Source organism: Oncorhynchus nerka, linkage group LG10 (assembly GCF_034236695.1).
Source record: "Oncorhynchus nerka isolate Pitt River linkage group LG10, Oner_Uvic_2.0, whole genome shotgun sequence".
NCBI lineage: Eukaryota > Metazoa > Chordata > Actinopteri > Salmoniformes > Salmonidae > Oncorhynchus > Oncorhynchus nerka.
This window is the reverse complement of record NC_088405.1, coordinates 91,192,596-91,210,029: the sequence shown is the minus strand read 5'-3', so window position 1 is coordinate 91,210,029 and position 17,434 is coordinate 91,192,596. Positions and strand designations below refer to the sequence as shown.

At 44.0% G+C, this 17,434-nt stretch overlaps 1 pseudogene; it reads right to left on the bottom strand.

The window, feature by feature from the left end:
* LOC115117996 (actin-binding LIM protein 3-like) overlaps positions 1-17,434 on the bottom strand; it is a 183,982-nt pseudogene that overhangs the window by 57,491 nt on the left and 109,057 nt on the right.

Genomic DNA, 17,434 nt, shown 5'->3' with positions numbered 1-17,434 from the left:
GTGATGGCTTCTACTCAGATACAAGTGATGGCTGCTACTCAGATACAAGTGATGGCTGCTACTCAGATACAAGTGATGGCTGCTACTCAGATACAAGTGATGGCTGCTATTCAGATACAATCCCAGTAATAGGCCAATCATTCCAAATCCGCTCTCTTTCAATTCCGCATTTCATAATCACTCAGTGATTTAGTCAGTTTTAATGAGCCAATGTGTGTCCCAGCTGTGCCTTTCACAACATGTTACCCCCCCAGTCACACACACACACACACACACACACACACACACACACACACACACACACTCCAGTAAAGCTGTCAGATTCACATTTCACAGCCTTCTCATAGAAAATGACATAGGAAATGACAACCCCTTTTGGGTTCCATGTAGAACCCTCTGTGGAAAGGATTCTACATTGAACCCAAAATGGTTCTACTTGGAACCAAAAGGCTTCTACATTGAACCAGAAAGGGTTCTCCTATGGGGACAGTTGAAGAACCCTTTTAGGTTCTACATAGAATCTTTTCTTTTCCGAAGGATGTACAGTTGAGAAAAAGACTAAATGAGCAGCATCCACATATCCACACGTCTCTTAAGGGAGTGAAATGATTCTGGTTGGATTCAAGCCGTGAGAGAAATATGTTTCATAACATCAATCATCAGAAGAAATGGATTATAGCGCTACAGGTGAAACAGCTACAGGTGAAACAGCTATAGGTGAAACAGCTACAACAGCTACAGGTGAAACAGCTATAGGTGAAACAGCTATAGGTGAAACAGCTATAGGTGAAACAGCTACAACAGCTACAGGTGGAACAGCTACAGGTGAAACAGCTATAGGTGAAACAGCTACAACAGCTACAGGTGAAACAGCTACAGGTGAAACAGCTATAGGTGAAACAGCTATAGGTGAAACAGCTACAACAGCTACAGGTGAAACAGCTACAACAGCTATAGGTGAAACAGCTACAACAGCTACAGGTGAAACAGCTACAACAGCTACAGGTGAAACAGCTAAAACAGCTACAGGTGAAACAGCTACAGGTGAAACAGCTACAGGTGAAACAGCTACAACAGCTATAGGTGAAACAGCTACAGGTGAAACAGCTATAGGTGAAACAGCTACAACAGCTACAGGTGAAACAGCTACAACAGCTATAGGTGAAACAGCTACAACAGCTATAGGTGAAACAGCTACAGGTGAAACAGCTACAACAGCTACAGGTAAAACAGCTACAGGTGAAACAACAGCTATAGGTGAAACAGCTACAGGTGAATCAGCAACAACAGCTACAGGTGAAACAGCTAAAGATGAAACAGCTACAACAGCTACAGGTGAAACAGCTACAACAGCTACAGGTGAAACAGCTACAGATGAAACAGCTACAACAGCTACAGGTGAAACAGCTACAGATGAAACAGCTACAACAGCTACAGGTGAAACAGCTACAACAGCTATAGGTGAAACAGCTACAGATGAAACAGCTACAACAGCTACAGGTGAAACAGCTACAACAGCTAAAGGTGAAACAGCTACAGGTGAAACAGCTACAACAGCTATAGGTGAAACAGCTACAGGTGAAACAGCTACAACAGCTACAGGTGAAACAGCTACAACAGCTACAGGTGAAACAGCTACAGGTGAAACAGCTACAACAGCTACAGGTGAAACAGCTACAACAGCTACAGGTGAAACAGCTACAGGTGAAACAGCTACAACAGCTATAGGTGAAACAGCTACAGGAGAAACAGCTACAACAGCTACAGGTGAAACAGCTACAACAGCTATAGGTGAAACAGCTACAGGTGAAACAGCTACAACAGCTACAGGTGAAACAGCTACAACAGCTATAGGTGAAACAGCTACAACAGCTACAGGTGAAACAGCTACAGGTGAAACAGCTACAACAGCTACAGGTGAAACAGCTACAGGTGAAACAGCTACAACAGCTATAGGTGAAACAGCTACAGGTGAAACAGCTACAACAGCTACAGGTGAAACAGCTACAGGTGAAACAGCTACAACAGCTACAGGTGAAACAGCTACAGGTGAAACAGCTACAACAGCTACAGGTGAAACAGCTACAGATGAAACAGCTATAGGTGAAACAACCACATGTGAAACAGCTACAGGTGAAACAGCTACAGATGAAACAGCTACAACAGCTACAGGTGAAACAGCTACAACAGCTACAGGTGAAACAGCTACAGGTGAAACAGCTACAACAGCTACAGGTGAAACAGCTACAGGTGAAACAGCTACAACAGCTATAGGTGAAACAGCTACAGGTGAAACAGCTACAACAGCTACAGGTGAAACAGCTACAGGTGAAACAGCTACAGGTGAAACAGCTACAACAGCTATAGGTGAAACAGCTACAACAGCTATAGGTGAAACAGCTACAGGTGAAACAGCTACAGGTGAAACAGCTATAGGTGAAACAGCTACAGGTGAAACAGCTACAACAGCTATAGGTGAAACAGCTACAACAGCTATAGGTGAAACAGCTACAGGTGAAACAGCTACAACAGCTATAGGTGAAACAGCTACAGGTGAATCAGCAACAACAGCTACAGGTGAAACAGCTACAACAGCTACAGGTGAAACAGCTACAACAGCTACAGGTGAAACAGCTACAGATGAAACCGCTACAACAGCTACAGGTGAAACAGCTACAGATGAAACAGCTACAACAGCTACAGGTGAAACAGCTACAACAGCTATAAGTGAAACAGCTACAGATGAAACAGCTACAACAGCTACAGGTGAAACAGCTACAACAGCTATAGGTGAAACAGCTACAACAGCTATAGGTGAAACAGCTACAACAGCTATAGGTGAAACAGCTACTACAGCTATAGGTGAAACAGCTACAGGTGAAACAGCTACAACAGCTACAGGTGAAACAGCTACAGGTGAGACAGCTACAACAGCTACAGGTGAAACAGCTACAGTTGGAACAGCTACAACAGCTACAGATGAAACAGCTATAGGTGAAACAGCTACAACAGCAACAGGTGAAACAGCTACAGATGAAACAGCTACAACAGCTACAGGTGAAACAGCTACAGATGAAACAGCTATAGGTGAAACAGCTACATGTGAAACAGCTACAGGTGAAACAGCTACAGATGAAACAGCTACAACAGCTATAGGTGAAACAGCTACAGGTGAAACAGCTACAACTGCTATAGGTGAAACAGCTACAGGTGAAACAGATACAGATGAAACAAGCTATAGGTGAAACAGCTACAACTGCTATAGGTGAAACAGCTACAGGTGAGAAAGTTAGTTCTCACACCACAAATAGCTAGATAGCAGGACAGCCAGTTGAGTCATCTTGGATCATTTGGGTTCAATCCATCTTTGTTAACAGTATGTGTGATGAATGTGAAGCTTCTGAATGTCTTCCACTAAATCACATGTCTCCCTCTCTCTGTCTGCTTGTCTTTCTGTCTCTGCCGGTCTCTCTCTGTCTGCTTGTCTTTCTGTCTCTGCCGGTCTCTCTCTGTCTGCTTGTCTTTCTGTCTCTGCCGGTCTCTCTCTGTCTGCTTGTCTTTCTGTCTCTGCCGGTCTCTCTCTGTCTGTGTGTGTTATGTTGTCCCACCTTCAGGTGCAGGTGCTGTCAGAGGCCCTTCATGTGTAGCCACAATGACAGCACATTAAAACCTGCCTATTTATAGACCCTGACAGTATGCAGTCTGAATACGTTTTCTCTTTTGTCTGAACTCAGCACATTCAAAGAGCCTGGACATATTTCAACTCAGCAGCACGAATCACATGTATTGAGATTATGGCCTGTAATGTAGAACTAGCATCGCAGACGATTCATATTTCATAGGGATGCTGGTCCATGTTGACTACAATGCCTCCCATAGTTGTATCAAGTTGGCTGGATGTCCTTTGGCAGGCCGGCAGGAAGACAGACAGAGACAGACAGGCAGACAGAAACAGACAGAGACAGACAGGCAGACAGGCAGAGACAGACAGACAAGCAGACAGCGAGAAAGAGAGAGACAGACAGACAAACAGGCAGAGAGAGACAGACAAGCAGACAGAGGGAGAAAGAGAGAGACAGACAGACAGACAGACAGACTCACCTCCAGCACTCTGCCACTGATGTATCTGTTACACGTCACACACTGGATGCCAAACTGGGTGTGGTAGTCAGTCTCACAGTATGGAATACCATCCCTGAGAACACACACACACACACACACGCACGCACGCACGCACGCACGCACGCACACACACACACACACGCAAACAGTCAGTAGCTAGTTTCTTGTCAATCAGAGTCAAAAGACAAAAAAATAACAGATACTAGCATGGATACATGAATGGCATGTCTGTGGAGTAGCATAGATACAGTGGGGCAGAAAAGTATTTAGTCAGCCACCAATTGTGCAAGTTCTCCCAAAAAGATGAGAGAGGCCTGTAATTTTCATCATAGGTACACTTCAACTATGAAAGATAAAATGAGGGAACAAAATCCAGAAAATCACATTGTAGGATGTAATTTATTTTCAAATTATGGGGGAAAATAAGTATTTGGTCAATAACAAAAGTTTATCTCAATACTTTGTTATATACCCTTTGTTGTCAATGACAGAGGTCAAACGTTTTCTGTAAGTCTTCACAAGGTTTTCACACACTGTTGCTGGTATTTTGGCCCATTCCTCCATGCAGATCTCCTCTAGAGCAGTGATGTTTTGGGGCTGTTGCTGGGCAACACGGACTTTCAACCATCTCCAAAGATTTTCTATGGGGTTGAGATCTGGAGACTGGCTAGGCCACTCCAGGACCTTGAAATGCTTCTTACGAAGCCACTCCTTCGTTGCCCAGGCGGTGGGTTTGGGATCATTGTCACGCTGAAAGACCCAGCCACGTTTCACCTTCAATGCCCTTGCTGATGAAAGGAGGTTTTCACTCAAACTCTCACGATACATGGCCCCATTCATTCTTTCCTTTACACGGATCAGTCGTCCTGGTCCCTTTGCAGAAAAACAGCCCCAAAGCATGATGTTTACATGCTTCACAGTAGGTATGGTGTTCTTTGGATGCAACTCAGCATTCTTTGTCCTCCAAACACGACGAGTTGAGTTTTTACCAAAAGGTTATATTTTGATTTCATCTGACCATATGACATTCTCCCAATCTTCTTATGGATCATCCAAATACTCTAGCAAACTTCAGACGGGCCTGGACATGTACTGGCTTAAGCAGGGGGACACGTCTGGCACTGCAGGATTTGAGTCCCTAGCGGCGTAGTGTGTTACTGATGGTAGGCTTTGTTACTTTGGTCCCAGCTCTCTGCAGGTCATTCACTAGGTCCCCCCGTGTGGTTCTGGGATTTTTGCTCACCGTTCTTGTGATCATTTTGACCCCACGGGGTGAGATTTTGCGTGGAGCCCCAGATCGAGGGAGATTATCAGTGGTCTTGTATGTCTTCCATTTCCTAATAATTGCTCCCACAGTTGATTTCTTCAAACCAAGCTGCTTACCTATTGCAGATTCAGTCTTCCCAGCCTGGTGCAGGTCTACAATTTTGTTTCTGTTGTCCTTTGACAGCTCTTTGGTCTTGGCCACAGTGGAGTTTGGAGTGTGACAGTTTGAGGTTGTGGACAGGTGTCTTTTATACTGATAACAAGTTCAAACAGGTGCCATTAATACAGGTAACGAGTGGAGGACAGAGGAGCCTCTTAAAGAAGAAGTTACAGGTCTGTGAGAGCCAGAAATCCTGCTGGTTTGTAGGTGACCAAATACTTATTTTCCACTATAATTTGAAAATAAATTCATTAAAAATCCTACAATTTGATTTTCTGGATTTTTTTGTTCTAATTTTGTCTGTCATAGTTGAAGTGTACCTATGATGAAAATTACAGGCCTCTCTCATCTTTTTAAGTGGGAGAACTTGCACAATTGGTGGCTGACTGAATACTTTTTTGCCCCACTGTACATGAATGGCATGTCTGTGGAGTAGCATGGATACATGGATGGCATGTCTGTGGAGGAGCATGGATACATGAATGGCACGTCTGTGGAGGAGCATGGATACATGAATGGCATGTCTGTGGAGGAGCATGGATACATGAATGGCACGTCTGTGGAGGAGCATGGATACATGAATGGCACGTCTGTGGAGGAGCATGGATACATGAATGGCACGTCTGTGGAGGAGCATGGATACATGAATGGCACGTCTGTGGAGGAGCATGGATACATGAATGGCATGTCTGTGGAGGAGCATGGATACATGAATGGCACGTCTGTGGAGGAGCATGGATACATGAATGGCATGTCTGTGGAGGAGCATGGATACATGAATGGCATGTCTGTGGAGGAGCATGGATACATGAATGGCATGTCTGTGGAGGAGCATGGATACATGAATGGCACTATACTACCACTACTACCACTATACTACTACTACTACTACTATACTACTAGTACGATACCATTACTATTATACAACTACTACTATTATATAAGTCCTACTACTACTACTATACTACTAGTACTATGCTACTACTACTACTACTATACTGGTATTGTGATGTCACCACGGAGGTCACCTACTTGCTGATGTACTCCCCGGTCAGCACAGTGCCACAGGTCTGACACTTGAAGCAGCTGACATGCCACTGCTTCTCCAGGGCCAGGAGAGACTGGCCATGTTTGATCTCCTCCTTACAGCCTGCACAGTCTGGGAATGAAGGTAGAGCAAGAAAGAGACAGAGAGAGAGAGAGAACAGAGACAACAGAGACAACAGAGAGAACAGAGAGAACAGTGAATGAAAATAGAAGAGGACAAGAGGGGGCAAAATCCTACTCCTCCTCCCCAGAGAGAGTGATGGAGAGTCCTACTCCCCCCCCAGGGAGAGTGATGGAGAGTCCTACTCCCCCCCCAGGGAGAGTGATGGAGAGTCCTACTCCCCCTCCAGAGAGAGTGATGGAGAGTCCTACTCCCCCCCCAGGGAGAGTGATGGAGAGTCCTACCCCCTCCAGAGAGAGTGATGGAGAGTCCTACTCCCCCTCCAGAGAGAGTGATGGAGAGTCCTCCCCCCCTCCAGAGAGAGTGATGGAGAGTCCTACCCCCCCTCCAGAGAGAGTGATGGAGAGTCCTACTCCCCCCCTCCAGAGAGAGTGATGGAGAGTCCTACTCCCCCTCCAGAGAGAGTGATGGAGAGTCCTCTCCCCCTCCAGAGAGAGTGATGGAGAGTCCTACCCCCCCTCCAGAGAGAGTGATGGAGAGTCCTACTCCCCCCTCCAGAGAGAGTGATGGAGAGTCCTACTCCCCCCCCAAGAGAGAGTGATGGAGAGTCCTCCCCCCTCCAGAGAGAGGATGGAGAGTCCTACTCCCCCTCCAGAGAGAGTAATGGAGAGTCCTACTCCCCCCTCCAGAGAGAGTGATGGAGAGTCCTACTCCCCCTCCAGAGAGAGTGATGGAGAGTCCTACCCCCCCCCAGAGAGAGTGATGGAGAGTCCTCTCCCCCCTCCAGAGAGAGGGATAGAGAGTCCTACTCCCCCTCCAGAGAGAGTGATGGAGTGTCCTACTCCCCCCTCCAGAGAGAGTGATGGAGAGTCCTACTCCCCCTCCAGAGAGAGTGATGGAGAGTCCTACTCCCCCCCCCCAGGGAGAGTGATGGAGAGTCCTCCCCCCCTCAGAGAGAGGATGGAGAGTCCTACTCCCCCTCCAGAGAGAGTGATGGAGAGTCCTACTCCCCCCTCCAGAGAGAGTGATGGAGAGTCCTACTCCCCCCCCCCTCCAGAGAGAGTGATGGAGAGTCCTACTCCCCTCCCCCCTCCAGAGAGAGTGATGGAGAGTCCTACTCCCCCCCTCCAGAGAGAGTGATGGAGAGTCCTACTCCCCTCCCCCCTCCAGAGAGAGTGATGGAGAGTCCTACTCCCCTCCCCCCTCCAGAGAGAGTGATGGAGAGTCCTACTCCCCTCCCCCCTCCAGAGAGAGGGATGGAGAGTCCTACTGATCTGAGAACTGTGGAGTGCTGCAGCCTCTGTGCTGAGTGAGGATTGTGATGTGACTCTAGTTGAGGTCCTGTGGTATAGATCCATTTCCCGGCCGTGTCATGTTGTCACGCCCAGTACGGAATTAGAATGTTTTGTTTGTTTACCGTGGATATGATCACATCCAACTTCAAATGCAGCTCATGCAAATTAACAGAACACATAATTAGACGGTTATATCATCTACAACATCTCAGATGTCATCAGACGATTGGTTACCTAGGAAGCTAGCAAGCCAGTGAGATAAAATATCTGAAATAGAGCTTTGTAAAGCCAGGAGAATAATAGACTTGTAGAACATAGCTATAGCCGTCAGTCAGTGTGTTTTCATGGTCCCAACATCAGCGTTAAATATCTGCTACGGAGCTTTTTGATGTGGAGATGTCGAGACGTTCCAGTAATGCACGCGGAACGTTCCAGTAATGCACGCGGAACGTTCCAGTAATGCACGCGGAACGTTCCAGTAATGCACGCGGAACGTTCCAGTAATGCACGTGGAACGTTCCAGTAATTACCGGAACGTGACGTTTGATGGTTAACAGAGAAGGAGCACGTGACCCTCTGATCTAGAGACTTACGGCTGGGTCCGTGGATCTTGACCGGCGCGCTGCTGACTAGCGAATGGGAGCACTGCTGACAGACACACTTCTTCCCACAGAAGGTCACCCTGTCTCCGATAGGGAAAGGCTTTCTGAAAAACAAGCCACAGGAAGACCTCAGACATGTATTCTGCTCAACCCGAAGCCTCACAGTAGACACAATAACACTGTATGTATACTGTGTGTAATGGTAGCTAACATTATTTTACACAACTACATATTTTCTGTTTTGTAATTTTGCATAAAGTATCAATGTAGCACATGAGAGAGTGAGATGACATCAGAGGCCTGGCTTCTATTCTACTCACATTAATACCGATTAGAGTGCAACTCTCCATGCAGACGCGCGCGCACACACACACACACACACACACAGTGGGTTTCCGTGGTAATATCCAGTGACAGGAAGGAAGGCTCACAGACATGATGGGCCTGTGGACAGATACTGTGTCCTGCTACATAGCAAGCAGGCAGACAGGCAGGCAGGGGGATATCTGCTTGGCCACAGCAGCTTAACTGGGCCAGCAGGGGTGATCTTCAAGCTGTATATTGAAAGCAACAGATCGGCTGTGTGCCAAATGGCAACCTATTCCCTACATAGTGCACTATTTGTGACCAGGACCCTTAGGCCCATTTGGGGTATGGGACACAGATGCTGTTTTAAAATTATATATATATATATTTAACCTTTATTTAACTAGGCATGTCAGTTAAGAACAAATTCTTATTTACAATGACGGCCTACACCGGCCAAGCACTAACGACGCTGGCCCAATGCGCGCCGACCCTACAGGACTCCCAATCATGGCCGGATGTGATACAGCCTGGAATCAAACCAGGGTCTGTAGTGCAGCCTCTGGCACTGAGATGCAGTGCCTTAGACCGCTGCGCCACTCGGGAGCCCATGCTAAAGAGGAGGCAGTGTGTTATGAACAATAGATAGTAGTGTTAAACATTCTTCTGTCAGCAACACAGCATAGCCCTGCATATTGAGGTTTGGGAGAAGTCGGGGTGATCTGTGGTGGATGAGGAGTGTTTTAAGTGTGCTGACAACTGACTGCCAGAACAGAATGTCTGCTCCTCTCCCACCATCAGCAGCTATGAGTCAGCATCTCTAGCAGGACAGGCAGCGATGGCAGGACCATCTGCGGTAAAGATTTGTGGCCCTTAAACCTGGACGACTCAGTACCAGCAGTCAATATAATGTATTGCTTCCCCAGACAACTGACGGGGTTATATTCTCTATCACTTTGCAGATCACTGTCAAGCATCTTCCCAAATGACATCTCATAAGAGACATAACTCCATACACCGTCAGGTCAGCATATAATAAATAGTATTAGAATACAGGGAACTATAAATTGTAAACAGTGGAAAATACATGAATTAACATACACATCTGTGCATAATGGGACATAAGCACGGTCGTGTAAGCAGTAGCGCTATCAGCCTATCAAGGCCCTCGGTGTAGAGGTTACTGTGGGTCAGGCTCTAAACCCAACCCAGCCCTGGTGCCACCTGCTAGAAGGAATAGAAGGAACTCACAATGTTCTCAAGAAACAGACCAGTATAGAAGGAACTGTTCTCATGATGTTCTCAAGAAACAGACCAGTATAGAAGGAACTGTTCTCATAATGTTCTCAAGAAACAGACCAGTAGAGAAGGAACTCATGATGTTCTCAAGAAACAGACCAGTATAGAAGGAACTCATGATGTTCTCAAGAAACAGACCAGTAGAGAAGGAACTGTTCTCATGATGTTCTCAAGAAACAGACCAGTATAGAAGGAACTGTTCTCATGATGTTCTCAAGAAACAGACCAGTATAGAAGGAACTGTTCTCATGATGTTCTCAAGAAACAGACCAGTATAGAAGGAACTGTTCTCATGATGTTCTCAAGAAACAGACCAGTATAGAAGGAACTGTTCTCATGATGTTCTCAAGAAACAGACCAGTATAGAAGGAACTGTTCTCATGATGTTCTCAAGAAACAGACCAGTATAGAAGGAACTGTTCTCATGATGTTCTCAAGAAACAGACCAGTAGAGAAGGAACTGTTCTCATGATGTTCTCAAGAAACAGACCAGTAGAGAAGGAACTGTTCTCATGATGTTCTCAAGAAACAGACCAGTAGAGAAGGAACTGATGATGTTCTCAAGAAACAGACCAGTAGAGAAGGAACTGTTCTCATGATGTTCTCAAGAAACAGACCAGTAGAGAAGGAACTGTTCTCATGATGTTCTCAAGAAACAGACCAGTAGAGAAGGAACTCATGATGTTCTCAAGAAACAGACCAGTATAGAAGGAACTCATGATGTTCTCAAGAAACAGACCAGTATAGAAGGAACTCATGATGTTCTCAAGAAACAGACCAGTAGAGAAGGAACTCATGATGTTCTCAAGAAACAGACCAGTAGAGAAGGAACTGTTGTCATGATGTTCTCAAGAAACAGACCAGTAGAGAAGGAACTCATGATGTTCTCAAGAAACAGACCAGTAGAGAAGGAACTCATGATGTTCTCAAGAAACAGACCAGTAGAGAAGGAACTGTTGTCATGATGTTCTCAAGAAACAGACCAGTATAGAAGGAACTGTTGTCATGATGTTCTCAAGAAACAGACCAGTAGAGAAGGAACTGATGATGTTCTCAAGAAACACACCAGTAGAGAAGGAACTGTTCTCATGATGTTCTCAAGAAACAGACCAGTAGAGAAGGAACTGTTCTCACGACGTTCTCAAGAAACAGACCAGTAGAGAAGGAACTGTTCTCATGATGTTCTCAAGAAACAGACCAGTAGAGAAGGAACTGTTCTCATGATGTTGTCAAGAAACAGACCAGTAGAGAAGGAACTGTTCTCATGATGTTCTCAAGAAACAGACCAGAAGAGAAGGAACTGTTCTCATGATGTTCTCAAGAAACAGACCAGTAGAGAAGGAACTGTTCTCATGATGTTCTCAAGAAACAGACCAGTATAGAAGGAACTGTTCTCATGATGTTCTCAAGAAACAGACCAGTAGAGAAGGAACTGATGATGTTCTCAAGAAACAGACCAGTAGAGAAGGAACTGTTCTCATGATGTTCTCAAGAAACAGACCAGTAGAGAAGGAACTGTTCTCATGATGTTCTCAAGAAACAGACCAGTAGAGAAGGAACTGTTCTCATGATGTTCTCAAGAAACAGACCAGTAGAGAAGGAACTGTTCTCATGATGTTCTCAAGAAACAGACCAGTAGAGAAGGAACTGTTCTCATGATGTTCTCAAGAAACAGACCAGTAGAGAAGGAACTGTTCTCATGATGTTCTCAAGAAACAGACCAGTAGAGAAGGAACTGTTCTCATGATGTTCTCAAGAAACAGACCAGTAGAGAAGGAACTGTTCTCATGATGTTCTCAAGAAACAGACCAGTATAGAATGAACTGTTCTCATGATGTTCTCAAGAAACAGACCAGTAGAGAAGGAACTGTTGTCATGATGTTCTCAAGAAACAGACCAGTAGAGAAGGAACTCATGATGTTCTCAAGAAACAGACCAGTAGAGAAGGAACTCATGATGTTCTCAAGAAACAGACCAGTAGAGAAGGAACTGTTGTCATGATGTTCTCAAGAAACAGACCAGTATAGAAGGAACTGTTGTCATGATGTTCTCAAGAAACAGACCAGTAGAGAAGGAACTGTTGTCATGATGTTCTCAAGAAACAGACCAGTATAGAAGGAACTCATGATGTTCTCAAGAAACAGACCAGTAGAGAAGGAACTGTTGTCATGATGTTCTCAAGAAACAGACCAGTAGAGAAGGAACTGTTGTCATGATGTTCTCAAGAAACAGACCAGTATAGAAGGAACTGTTGTCATGATGTTCTCAAGAAACAGACCAGTAGAGAAGGAACTCATGATGTTCTCAAGAAACAGACCAGTAGAGAAGGAACTGATGATGTTCTCAAGAAACAGACCAGTATAGAAGGAACTGTTGTCATGATGTTCTCAAGAAACACACCAGTAGAGAAGGAACTGTTGTCATGATGTTCTCAAGAAACAGACCAGTATAGAAGGAACTGTTGTCATGATGTTCTCAAGAAACAGACCAGTAGAGAAGGAACTCATGATGTTCTCAAGAAACAGACCAGTAGAGAAGGAACTGATGATGTTCTCAAGAAACAGACCAGTATAGAAGGAACTGTTGTCATGATGTTCTCAAGAAACACACCAGTAGAGAAGGAACTGTTCTCATGATGTTCTCAAGAAACAGACCAGTAGAGAAGGAACTGTTCTCATGATGTTCTCAAGAAACAGACCAGTAGAGAAGGAACTGTTCTCATGATGTTCTCAAGAAACAGACCAGTAGAGAAGGAACTGTTCTCATGATGTTCTCAAGAAACAGACCAGTAGAGAAGGAACTGTTCTCATGATGTTCTCAAGAAACAGACCAGTAGAGAAGGAACTGTTCTCATGATGTTCTCAAGAAACAGACCAGTAGAGAAGGAACTGTTCTCATGATGTTCTCAAGAAACAGACCAGTAGAGAAGGAACTGTTCTCATGATGTTCTCAAGAAACAGACCAGTAGAGAAGGAACTGTTCTCATGATGTTCTCAAGAAACAGACCAGTAGAGAAGGAACTGTTCTCATGATGTTCTCAAGAAACAGACCAGTATAGAAGGAACTGTTCTCATGATGTTCTCAAGAAACAGACCAGTAGAGAAGGAACTGTTCTCATGATGTTCTCAAGAAACAGACCAGTATAGAAGGAACTGTTCTCATGATGTTCTCAAGAAACAGACCAGTAGAGAAGGAACTGTGTTCTCAAGAAACAGACCAGTGATGTTCTCTCAAGAAACAGACCAGTAGAGAAGGAACTGTTCTCATGATGTTCTCAAGAAACAGACCAGTAGAGAAGGAACTGTTCTCATGATGTTCTCAAGAAACAGACCAGTAGAGAAGGAACTGTTCTCTCAAGAAACAGACCAGTAGAGAAGGAACTGATGATGTTCTCAAGAAACAGACCAGTAGAGAAGGAACTGTTCTCATGATGTTCTCAAGAAACAGACCAGTAGAGAAGGAACTGTTCTCATGATGTTCTCAAGAAACAGACCAGTAGAGAAGGAACTGTTCTCATGATGTTCTCAAGAAACAGAAAGGAACTGTTCTCATGATGTTCTCAAGAAACAGACCAGTAGAGAAGGAACTGTTCTCATGATGTTCCAAGAAACAGACCAGTATAGAAGGAACTCATGATGTTCTCAAGAAACAGACCAGTATAGAAGGAACTGTTCTCATGATGTTCTCAAGAAACAGACCAGTAGAGAAGGAACTGTTCTCATGATGTTCTCAAGAAACAGACCAGTATAGAAGGAACTCATGATGTTCTCAAGTTGATGTTCTCAAGAAACAGACCAGTAGAGAAGGAACTGTTCTCATGATGTTCTCAAGAAACAGACCAGTATAGAAGGAACTGTTCATGATGTTCTCAAGAAACAGACCAGTATAGAAGGAACTCTCATGATGTTCTCAAGAAACAGACCAGTAGAGAAGGAACTGTTGTCATGATGTTCTCAAGAAACAGACCAGTAGAGAAGGAACTGTTGTCATGATGTTCTCAAGAAACAGACCAGTATAGAAGGAACTGTTGTCATGATGTTCTCAAGAAACAGACCAGTAGAGAAGGAACTCATGATGTTCTCAAGAAACAGACCAGTAGAGAAGGAACTGATGATGTTCTCAAGAAACAGACCAGTATAGAAGGAACTGTTGTCATGATGTTCTCAAGAAACAGACCAGTAGAGAAGGAACTGTTCTCATGATGTTCTCAAGAAACAGACCAGTAGAGAAGGAACTGTTCTCATGATGTTCTCAAGAAACAGACCAGTAGAGAAGGAACTGTTCTCATGATGTTCTCAAGAAACAGACCAGAAACAGACCAGTATAGAAGGAACTGTTCTCATGATGTTCTCAAGAAACAGACCAATAGAGAAGGAACTGTTCTCATGATGTTCTCAAGAAACAGACCAGTAGAGAAGGAACTGTTGTCATGATGTTCTCAAGAAACAGACCAGTAGAGAAGGAACTCATGATGTTCTCAAGAAACAGACCAGTAGAGAAGGAACTGATGATGTTCTCAAGAAACAGACCAGTAGAGAAGGAACTGTTCTCATGATGTTCTCAAGAAACAGACCAGTATAGAAGGAACTGTTCTCAAGAAACAGACCAGTCATGATGTTCTCAAGAAACAGACCAGTATAGAAGGAACTCATGATGTTCTCAAGAAACAGACCAGTATAGAAGGAACTCATGATGTTCTCAAGAAACAGACCAGTATAGAAGGAACTGTTCTCATGATGTTCTCAAGAAACAGACCAGTAGAGAAGGAACTGTTCTCATGATGTTGTTCTCAAGAAACAGACCAGTATAGAAGGAACTGTTCTCATGATGTTCTCAAGAAACAGACCAGTAGAGAAGGAACTGTTCTCATGATGTTCTCAAGAAACAGACCAGTAGAGAAGGAACTGTTCTCATGATGTTCTCAAAAACAGACCAGTATAGAAGGAACTCATGATGTTCTCAAGAAACAGACCAGTATAGAAGGAACTGTTCTCATGATGTTCTCAAGAAACAGACCAGTAGAGAAGGAACTGTTCTCATGATGTTCTCAAGAAACAGACCAGTAGAGAAGGAACTGTTCTCATGATGTTCTCAAGAAACAGACCAGTAGAGAAGGAACTGTTCTCATGATGTTCTCAAGAAACAGACCAGTAGAGAAGGAACTGTTCTCATGATGTTCTCAAGAAACAGACCAGTAGAGAAGGAACTGTTCTCATGATGTTCTCAAGAAACAGACCAGTAGAGAAGGAACTGTTCTCATGATGTTCTCAAGAAACAGACCAGTAGAGAAGGAACTGTTCTCATGATGTTCTCAAGAAACAGACCAGTATAGAAGGAACTGTTCTCATGATGTTCTCAAGAAACAGACTAGTAGAGAAGGAACTGTTCTCATGATGTTCTCAAGAAACAGACCAGTATAGAAGGAACTGTTCTCATGATGTTCTCAAGAAACAGACCAGTAGAGAAGGAACTGTTCTCATGATGTTCTCAAGAAACAGACCAGTAGAGAAGGAACTGTTGTCATGATGTTCTCAAGAAACAGACCAGTAGAGAAGGAACTCATGATGTTCTCAAGAAACAGACCAGTAGAGAAGGAACTGATGATGTTCTCAAGAAACAGACCAGTAGAGAAGGAACTGTTCTCATGATGTTCTCAAGAAACAGACCAGTATAGAAGGAACTGTTCTCATGATGTTCTCAAGAAACAGACCAGTATAGAAGGAACTCATGATGTTCTCAAGAAACAGACCAGTATAGAAGGAACTCATGATGTTCTCAAGAAACAGACCAGTATAGAAGGAACTGTTCTCATGATGTTCTCAAGAAACAGACCAGTAGAGAAGGAACTGTTCTCATGATGTTCTCAAGAAACAGACCAGTATAGAAGGAACTCATGATGTTCTCAAGAAACAGACCAGTAGAGAAGGAACTGTTCTCATGATGTTCTCAAGAAACAGACCAGTAGAGAAGGAACTGTTCTCATGATGTTCTCAAAAACAGACCAGTATAGAAGGAACTCATGATGTTCTCAAGAAACAGACCAGTATAGAAGGAACTCATGATGTTCTCAAGAAACAGACCAGTAGAGAAGGAACTGTTGTCATGATGTTCTCAAGAAACACACCAGTAGAGAAGGAACTGTTGTCATGATGTTCTCAAGAAACAGACCAGTATAGAAGGAACTGTTGTCATGATGTTCTCAAGAAACAGACCAGTAGAGAAGGAACTCATGATGTTCTCAAGAAACAGACCAGTAGAGAAGGAACTGATGATGTTCTCAAGAAACAGACCAGTATAGAAGGAACTGTTCTCATGATGTTCTCAAGAAACAGACCAGTAGAGAAGGAACTGTTCTCATGATGTTCTCAAGAAACAGACCAGTATAGAAGGAACTGTTCTCATGATGTTCTCAAGAAACAGACTAGTAGAGAAGGAACTGTTCTCATGATGTTCTCAAGAAACAGACCAGTATAGAAGGAACTGTTCTCATGATGTTCTCAAGAAACAGACCAGTAGAGAAGGAACTGTTCTCATGATGTTCTCAAGAAACAGACCAGTAGAGAAGGAACTGTTGTCATGATGTTCTCAAGAAACAGACCAGTAGAGAAGGAACTCATGATGTTCTCAAGAAACAGACCAGTAGAGAAGGAACTGATGATGTTCTCAAGAAACAGACCAGTAGAGAAGGAACTGTTCTCATGATGTTCTCAAGAAACAGACCAGTATAGAAGGAACTGTTCTCATGATGTTCTCAAGAAACAGACCAGTATAGAAGGAACTCATGATGTTCTCAAGAAACAGACCAGTATAGAAGGAACTCATGATGTTCTCAAGAAACAGACCAGTATAGAAGGAACTGTTCTCATGATGTTCTCAAGAAACAGACCAGTAGAGAAGGAACTGTTCTCATGATGTTCTCAAGAAACAGACCAGTATAGAAGGAACTCATGATGTTCTCAAGAAACAGACCAGTAGAGAAGGAACTGTTCTCATGATGTTCTCAAGAAACAGACCAGTAGAGAAGGAACTGTTCTCATGATGTTCTCAAAAACAGACCAGTATAGAAGGAACTCATGATGTTCTCAAGAAACAGACCAGTATAGAAGGAACTCATGATGTTCTCAAGAAACAGACCAGTATAGAAGGAACTGTTGTCATGACACCCTCACCTCTACTGCCCCCACCACACTGGCACACTGAAACTCTTCAATCACTC